Below are 7,978 nucleotides of genomic sequence, written 5' to 3'. Positions count from 1 at the left end.
AATATGAGGTGGATTACATATATTACTCACCAGAAAGTCAGTTTGCCAGGCAGCTTCTCTCCCTCCAATATCACTCCTGGACACAAGTCTTAAATCGAAAGTTCAGAGCCCATTTTCCGAATTTTGTGGCATACTGGACGACATGCAACACATGGAATGGCTTCCTTTGCGCTCTGCAATAAAAACTGAGAGGGCACTTTTAAATCAAGACGCAATACATGAGAAGAAAACATGGGCTGAATGTCAATGAGTATCCAACAGTTATGAAAAGATAAAAGAAGTTGGCAATTTTCGCAAGGAAAAATGCAGGCTGAATTTATGCAACTGTTTGTAGTGTAGGCCAGAACGATAAACAAATGATTATACCAAATTCTTTCTTTTTCCAATAGCAGATGCCCCTGTGTAGTAGCTTTTGCCTTGGGAGATCTGGGTTCTTATCTATTTTTTACCCTTTTTACCACACAAGCACCTCCGTAGTCGACCCACACAGCGGTTGCTGGTTCTCCTGCCAGAATATATTTTTTTTAAGGCATCCATGAGCAAGATGGCTGTCAAGGTCAGGTCAAAAAGAGGTGAATGTAGCAGTTAAGACGAGGTAATGGCCCTGCTGTACATAAGAATAGATCCTATGGAGAAGATTCAACAGGGGAATTTAATGGGATCCTTTGGTAGTAACACTTAAGACCACATGAGCAGATCCTTTGAAATACGTTGGCATCGCTGAGGCAGCATAAAATCCAATATTTGATGTATTATCCAGGTGGAGCAATTTGGTGTTGGTGTGTGTGGCTGCATATATATATGTGGAATATGGGAGAGTGTAAATACAGAGAACGAAAACCGTGAGCCGATTTGAAACTTCGCACGCCATAACAAACCACGTCACAGGGCGATCTATTTCAGAAGATTATTATACATCCCCACTGCACGCTGGGAGTTTAATATGGTACATCTTGAAAGTAGCAGCTGTGTGTGTCAGACAGCTGGATATTGCTGTTTGAAACGCAATGGATTCCGTACGCTTTGGAAGGCGATGCTACTCTGATTAACAAATGATGTGAACATCAGCAGCGTAACTGCCCATCTAGGTGCACAACAAAGAGCTGTGAACTAATTCCTAACCGAGAACTTAAACATGATTACTGGACAACTTCCCTCGGGGATGTCATCAAACAAAACAATACAACATGTTCACACAACACAAGGTATGTCTTTTTGGTATTATTATTCTAAATGATTAGTTAGCAGTACTGAAGTAATTGCTCCTTTACCATTAAAGTGTCCACTGTGTTTTTGTCATGCCAGGACAAGCATTGGTCTCGCCCTCCTTTTCAAAGCTCATTAAAATGACTTCCATTTAGGAATATGACTTGTTTCATGGAAATAACACATAGCTTAATTTAGCATCCCATCCTGGATGACAAAATAATGAGCTTGTGTCCGGTTCTACACGGCTGCACTTCGCTGTGTTTACCATGTGAAAAGTGGTTTAGCCCAGGCAGCTTGCTACACTGACACTTTAGATCCTGCTGGTCGTCGAGATGTCTCCTCCCTGGCTGTCCAAAGACAGAAAGGACTCCTGCGTTTACTGTGACGTTTGCATCATAACACGCAGGCGGCTTAAACTCACCATCACCGCAACGCAACCATTCAGTACAGCTGCTGAACACAGAGAGCACTCCCAAACACTGCACACTCCTACCGGGCGGAGTGGAGTGTTAAGCAATGTAAAAACCGTAGATGTTTGCATACTCCCCAGAGGGCCTTTGAGATACAATGCTTTTGACAGTTGAGGAAAAAAAAAAACATTGACAATCTATTTGGCCGGCCTCTGTTACTGCCTAATGCATGTCAATGCCACGTGGAATAGAGAGAAAAATGCTAACAATGCTATTATAAAAGTTTCTTTCCAGCAGGGCTTTGCTGAGCCCTTGGTAATAACAGCAAAACGCTAATAAACCTCAACTACTCTTAATCTGCTGAAACCAAATGTAAATTCTATCATTTTGGCTCAGCAGCAAACTTCCAGTAGCCATGAAATGTCAGGGAAAACGCAAGCGGAATCCCACACAAGAGATTGAATTGTATTACTATTGTTATTATTATTATTATATATTTTGTCTTAACGAGGAGGCAGTTTAATTAAAAGATATGATCTCTGTCCCGGACCAAAGTGTATACTTTTATGCTACCCTCAGCCAGAAGGTTATCTTCAATGGCTGCCTTCAATAGGCGAGCACAGCCCGCGCAAGTAGCAGGCAACTTTACGCGCGGATCATTATGTCTGTATTAAAGGTCCACCCCACACTGGCCCGTTGAATTATTAACCTCTCGGTGAAGTTCACTTCACATCTGAGACATAATATGTGTTTTGAGGGATGGAGAATGTGCCCTTTCCAGATCCTTCTCACGGGAGCCAAAAGGCTAAGCATTCCCCTGTTAGTATGGTCAGCCTCCTTGGTAGACTTTTTTTCCCCATGTAGCCACTTAGGTCTTACAGTTCAGGAATAAGAGTGGTTACATAACGCGTCTTGCTAACTTGTTGAACTGGAGTTAATGTGGAGACTTTTGACTTTTTTCAAACAACCTATTGAAAAAGTTGAAACGTGTGGTTCCACTTTCATAATTGACAGGGAAACATCTGCTCCGTCTTTGCATAATGTCGGCGTTTGTGTCGCATTCCTAATGACATGGCATTCGTAGGGAGAAAAAGGACTGGTGTCAGACGAAGGGATAAAGAAGTAGTGAGGCGGCATATTTAAAGCCCCTGGCCCTGACACGGCGAATCTGTGTTTTAATTTGAACAATGGAAGTTATGGCCATTTAAAGGTTACATCTAAAGATTGCATTGATCAAGGGATCTTTTACTTTTTGTGTGCATTCGGATACCACATACAATTGAACAGAAATCAATTCTGTTATATTAGCGCCTAAAAGATGGGGGTTAGTGTTTAAAGGAAGATGTTATGATCGGTTTGAGGTCAGAAGAAGCTAGAATGCAGGAAGAACGGATGCATGTGAATACCTATGGAGAATAAAATTGAAAAAGAAAATACATTTCCTGTAAGTTGCAGGACGTGAGGTTGGTAGCAGCCCAATTGACACTCGCAGCATAGATCTCAAACATGACAAGCGGACGCAATCATCTCTGACAGGGACTTATGGAATTCAGGCAAAATATTTGACTGACCTGAGCATCACTTAGACTCAATGACCCCCTTCGGTTTCAGCATGTCGTTATTCATTGCCGTTCAGATAAATTCAAATTTTATGAATGAAGCATGCTAATTGAACACCAAGGTTGAGGACGGTGCCGGATAAAGCCCATTTTTACCCTGCTCACTCATCAGATGGTGCTCAGAGAGGCAGAAGATAAAAGCACAAATTATGAGACACTCTTTAAAAAGCAGATCAACAAGACGGCTTTTGTCCCAACAACATGTGAGTGTCAAGCCAAAGTGCCCTTGATGAATTTGTGGCAACGGAAAAACAAATGATTCACTATAGATCAGGGATGGGCAACTGGCGGCATGCGGGCCGCATACGGCCCGCATCCTCACCCAGTCAGGCCCGCACATAATTAAAAAAAAGGAACAAGAAAGATGAGAAGCAGATTATCTGTTCATAGAATTCAAAGGAAAACCCATGTGTCTAGTTTGCTTAGAAACAATATCAGTCATGAAAGATTTCCACTTAAGTTGCCACTACAACTACAACAACTGCAATGAATATCATGCTTGTTGGGTTTGAGTTCATTGAGTTGTTTCTTGTGTTGTTTTTCAGTTTTGTGACATCATTGAATGATGATGTATGTGAGCCTTTTGCATTGATAAAAATACTTTCATGGAAAACATGAAATTAATGTATGTTGGTACAATTAACATACCATACATAGATTTTTTAGGCAGTGGCCATCCCCAAAATGCAACAGAATACAGGATATCATATCTACCAAATTCTAAATTGTGTAGCTTCTCTCAGTTTACGTTTAGTCATGAGGCCCTCTGATGGTTATGAGGAAAAATGTGGCCTTCTTTATCATGAAAGTTGCCCATCCCTGCTATAGATCCATGGAACGCCAGCAGAAAGCACCTCAAAAGATTGACAAAATGGACAGAATTCTCAGTAAAGGAGAAGAGCAAACCTATGAGAATCTATGAAAAATGATTGCATGGCAAATGGAAAGATTTCTAATTGCCCTTTCTAGTAGATTTCTTATACACTACAAGGTTGCAAATATAAGTTCTTATTAAGGCAAGGCAAGGCAACTTTATTTATATAGCACTTTTCATACACAAGGCAGACTCAAAGTGCTTCACATATAAACATTGTCATACAATAAAATAAAATAATAGATAAGTAAAAGAAAACATATGCAAAGAAATTTGTAAAATAGAAAGTGCAATGTATTTAAGATCAGATCAACAGTCTCTCTGATACCCACGTCGGGACTCTAACCCGACCTAAAGGAATTTGGTACCCATGTCGGGACTCCAACCCAACCTAAAATAATTTGGTCCTTTCTCTGGGCCTCCAACCCAGATTCTAGTCAATTTCTATTCTAGGACTCTATTCTAGGACACTAACCCAGATTCTAGGACTCTAACCCAGACACACGTCGGGACTCTAACCACGAACCAAAGGCCTTATTCTGGGACTCCAACCCAGACAGACGTCGGGACTCTAACCCAGACAGAACTCAGGTCTTTCTCTGGGACTCCAACCCGACCTGAAGGAACTTGGTCCTTTCTCTGGGACCCAACCCAGATTTTAGGACTCTAACCCAGACAGAACTTGGATCTCAAACCCTTATCCTTTCTCTCTGGCATCAGGTCATGTATTTTTTCTGGTAAAAATAGAAAATAAAGGAAAAGTTAAAAAGGCATTTTAGTAATAACATAGAAAATAAAGGCAAAGTTAAAAAAGCTTTTTAGAAAGTGCAATGTATTTAAGATTTAGCAGAAAGCTAAAGCAAACATAAAAGTCTTCAGTCTTGTTTTAAAGGTGCTCAGAGTTGGGGCAAGCATTAAGTCCTTTGAGAGTTTATTCCAACTATTTGTTGCGTAGTAAATAAATCCTGCTTTCCCATGTTTCGTGTTTACTCTGGGGATGATTAACAGATTGGTCTCAGAAGATTTTAGTGGTCTAGAAGGCTTATGTAATGGAAGCATATCAGTTAAATATTTTGGGCCTAAACCATGTAGGGAGTTATAGGTTAGCAACATGATTTTAAAATCAATTCTCTGACCTACAGGAAGCCAATGTAACGATTTAAGATCGTTTGGTCTTTGTTAGAACTCTAGCAGCATTCTGAACAAGCTGAAGCTTCCTTAGAGTTTGATTTGGGAGACCTGTAAGGAATAAAGAAGAAAATAAAATATAATATTTTATTATTATATTTTAAATATTATATTTTATGAAATTATCATCATTAAGAAGAAAATATCAATGAAATGGGGATTTTTTATGAGAAAAGTGCAAGAGATTGGCGATATACGGAATAATACTCAAAGGACTTTCAGGCCTATACTAAGGGGTAAACACTTTCCATTGGAGAAGCCAATCAACACTACGTGAACCTGTTGACCTGTTGGCAGCTTTCACGTCTTCACTTTGTTAGCCTGTCGGCTCGAATCTAAAGCTCAACAGCTTGACTCTCAACAAAATCATCAACATCGTCAACATCTGGAAGATTAGGATGCAGAAGGTGATGTCTCCCGCATGGTGAAATGATAGGGAAACCTCAAAGGACTCTTATGAGGAGGTGTGGGCATGATGAAGAGCAGGCAAAATGCATAATGGATGCCCTGACACATCCTCTGAAGCTCAACTCTGAGAGTGTCTATTGGGAATGGTCCATAGGCCCTGCAGCTGAGGGTTGTCTTGACAGATTTGTAGTATGAGGTTGCTAAAGAGAAAGTTATGTATGTTCAAAATTAGAATCATGATATTTTATGAAGTTCTATGTTTACTATAGATGGCCTATACATATAAAATATATTTTCATGGTGCATTTATTGTATTCCTATGTTTAAAGAACATCTATGCTTTGATACTTTATGATATTTTGTTTCTTTCCTGACTCTATATGTTCAATAGCTAGAGCATGGCGTATTACAGATGGAAAGCTGTTTATCATCCTATTCGATATTGACCCTAGGATTTCAAATTCCAGAGTGTATATGTCTTATAGAAATATATGTTTGAAGTGATAAAGATCCTTTCAGTGTTGACGATTATTATTATTATCCATATTATGGTACAATATATTTATACAAAAATGTATTAATGAGTTTAAGACACAGGCGGACAACAGACAATCAGCAAAAAATATATACTGAGAGTCAGTGCGACAAAATTTATCTTACTGCCGGTCCAAGTCCCAGTGTGCCGACATTGCTGTTTTTGATCCGTCATACACCAGTAGACATCAGTTAATTAAAAGCAATGGAAGTTTGACGATAGATTGTAGACAGGATGCATCTTGGTTTTTGTGAAAGTAATTAACTCTGAGATGCTGTTAATAAAAATGCTCATGCACCATATACTCAAAGGACTTGGTGCCTGATTGTGTAGAGACAGGACTTCGTTGCACTTTAATTTTGAAAAAAACATTTATATATATTTATTTTTCAGATTTATTTCTCATTATTTAAAAAGTGGTTTATTTATGCAATAGTTTGCTGATACTCATTTCTAAACCGTGGTTGTAAAAGAAGAATTCAGTACCCCCAGATATGTGTACCTTTCAGATTTATCTATCCTTTCTCTTGTAGTACTTTGAGCAGCAGAAACAAAGAGACATTCTTCAGCATTACATTAGGTTATTGGCAGAGCGACCAGCAGTGGATATCAGCCACAGACAAACACAAATCTAGATGGACAGATAGTCTGAGCATTATGTTAAAGAAATAGTATTGTATTATGCTCTGGGTGAACTTATCCTTCAAATGCACCCCATCGGCCTGGGTGTTTGCAACCGTAACATTTTAAGAAAGGGTTATAAGCATTGCACTTTGGCAAACTGCCTTTCATTTAAACTCTAGAGCCATAGAAAATGGCGGATTGCGGGCGAGGAGCCTGAGAGCACCAAGGAAGAATTTCTTTCTTTTTGGTTAACTTTGCTCTGACCTCAGCAGCAGCTGCTTGTCATTAGCTGTTTTAAGATCACAAGCCAATTTTCTGAATGCACATTTTTGAAACCTTTATTCCCTTTCCCAGTGCACATAAACCAAGTGAAAGCTTTACAGAGTCAAGCTTATAGGATCCTTGAAGAAGCCTCAGCAAAGCCCAAAACAGTGGCGCAAACCATTGTTGTAGCAAATGTTTTGCTCTTAACACCAATCTCAGAATCCATTAGCTATCGTCTGACGACGATTTACCTCTAATGTATGGCTGGGCGATTAATCGAATTTTGATCGCGATTTCGATTTTAGCGTCAAGCAATTTCATAGAAAGTTCAACAGAAACAGCTGGACTCTTACATTATTTTAGATTTGAATATTTTCTTTTTGACCATTTTCTGTTTTTTTTTAAGGTGAAATTTCAAAGATCTCCGTTACGAGGTGTTTTTTGGGAGACACATGCTGTATAAATACATCATGTTTTAAAACTCAAAAAAAATCGTGATTAGGATTTTTTCCATAATCGAGCAGCCCTACTCTACTGGGGTTCCGGTGTAGTCTGGATAACGGAAATCCGGGCAAATACGTACTGTGCCGGCCATTGTTTTCGATATGCTTTGTAAGTATTTCAGGTGTTTCAAACAACATTTGGGCTAATCTCTATTAACCTAGTGGTTGCTACGCCCATGCATGATACACATTTTAAATGATAACTTCATCATTATTGTCCGATAGTCATGAATAAACTCGTTACACAATGCAGCAAATAACCAAACAAATAAATAAATATTTCTTGCGGTTATTGAAATATTAGGAGTCTGCTCTGGAGACCGAAGGCGAAAATGTAGCTAAGG

The 7,978-nt window shown here is 39.2% G+C and overlaps 1 long non-coding RNA gene across 1 annotated transcript; it reads right to left on the bottom strand.

Annotated features, from left to right (window-relative positions):
- Positions 1–4,254: 4,254 nt before the first annotated feature.
- On the bottom strand, positions 4,255–4,831 carry LOC132457481 (uncharacterized). The gene is made up of 2 exons (XR_009525673.1): positions 4,493–4,831; positions 4,255–4,451 (listed from the first exon to the last, which is right to left on the bottom strand). It is a non-coding gene; the product is annotated as an uncharacterized LOC132457481 (long non-coding RNA).
- Positions 4,832–7,978: the final 3,147 nt, after the last annotated feature.

The sequence above is a fragment of the Gadus macrocephalus genome, chromosome 5 (genome assembly GCF_031168955.1).
Source record: "Gadus macrocephalus chromosome 5, ASM3116895v1".
Taxonomy (NCBI): domain Eukaryota; kingdom Metazoa; phylum Chordata; class Actinopteri; order Gadiformes; family Gadidae; genus Gadus; species Gadus macrocephalus.
The sequence above is the reverse complement of the archived record's forward strand: the minus strand, read 5'-3'. Positions and strand labels throughout refer to the sequence as shown.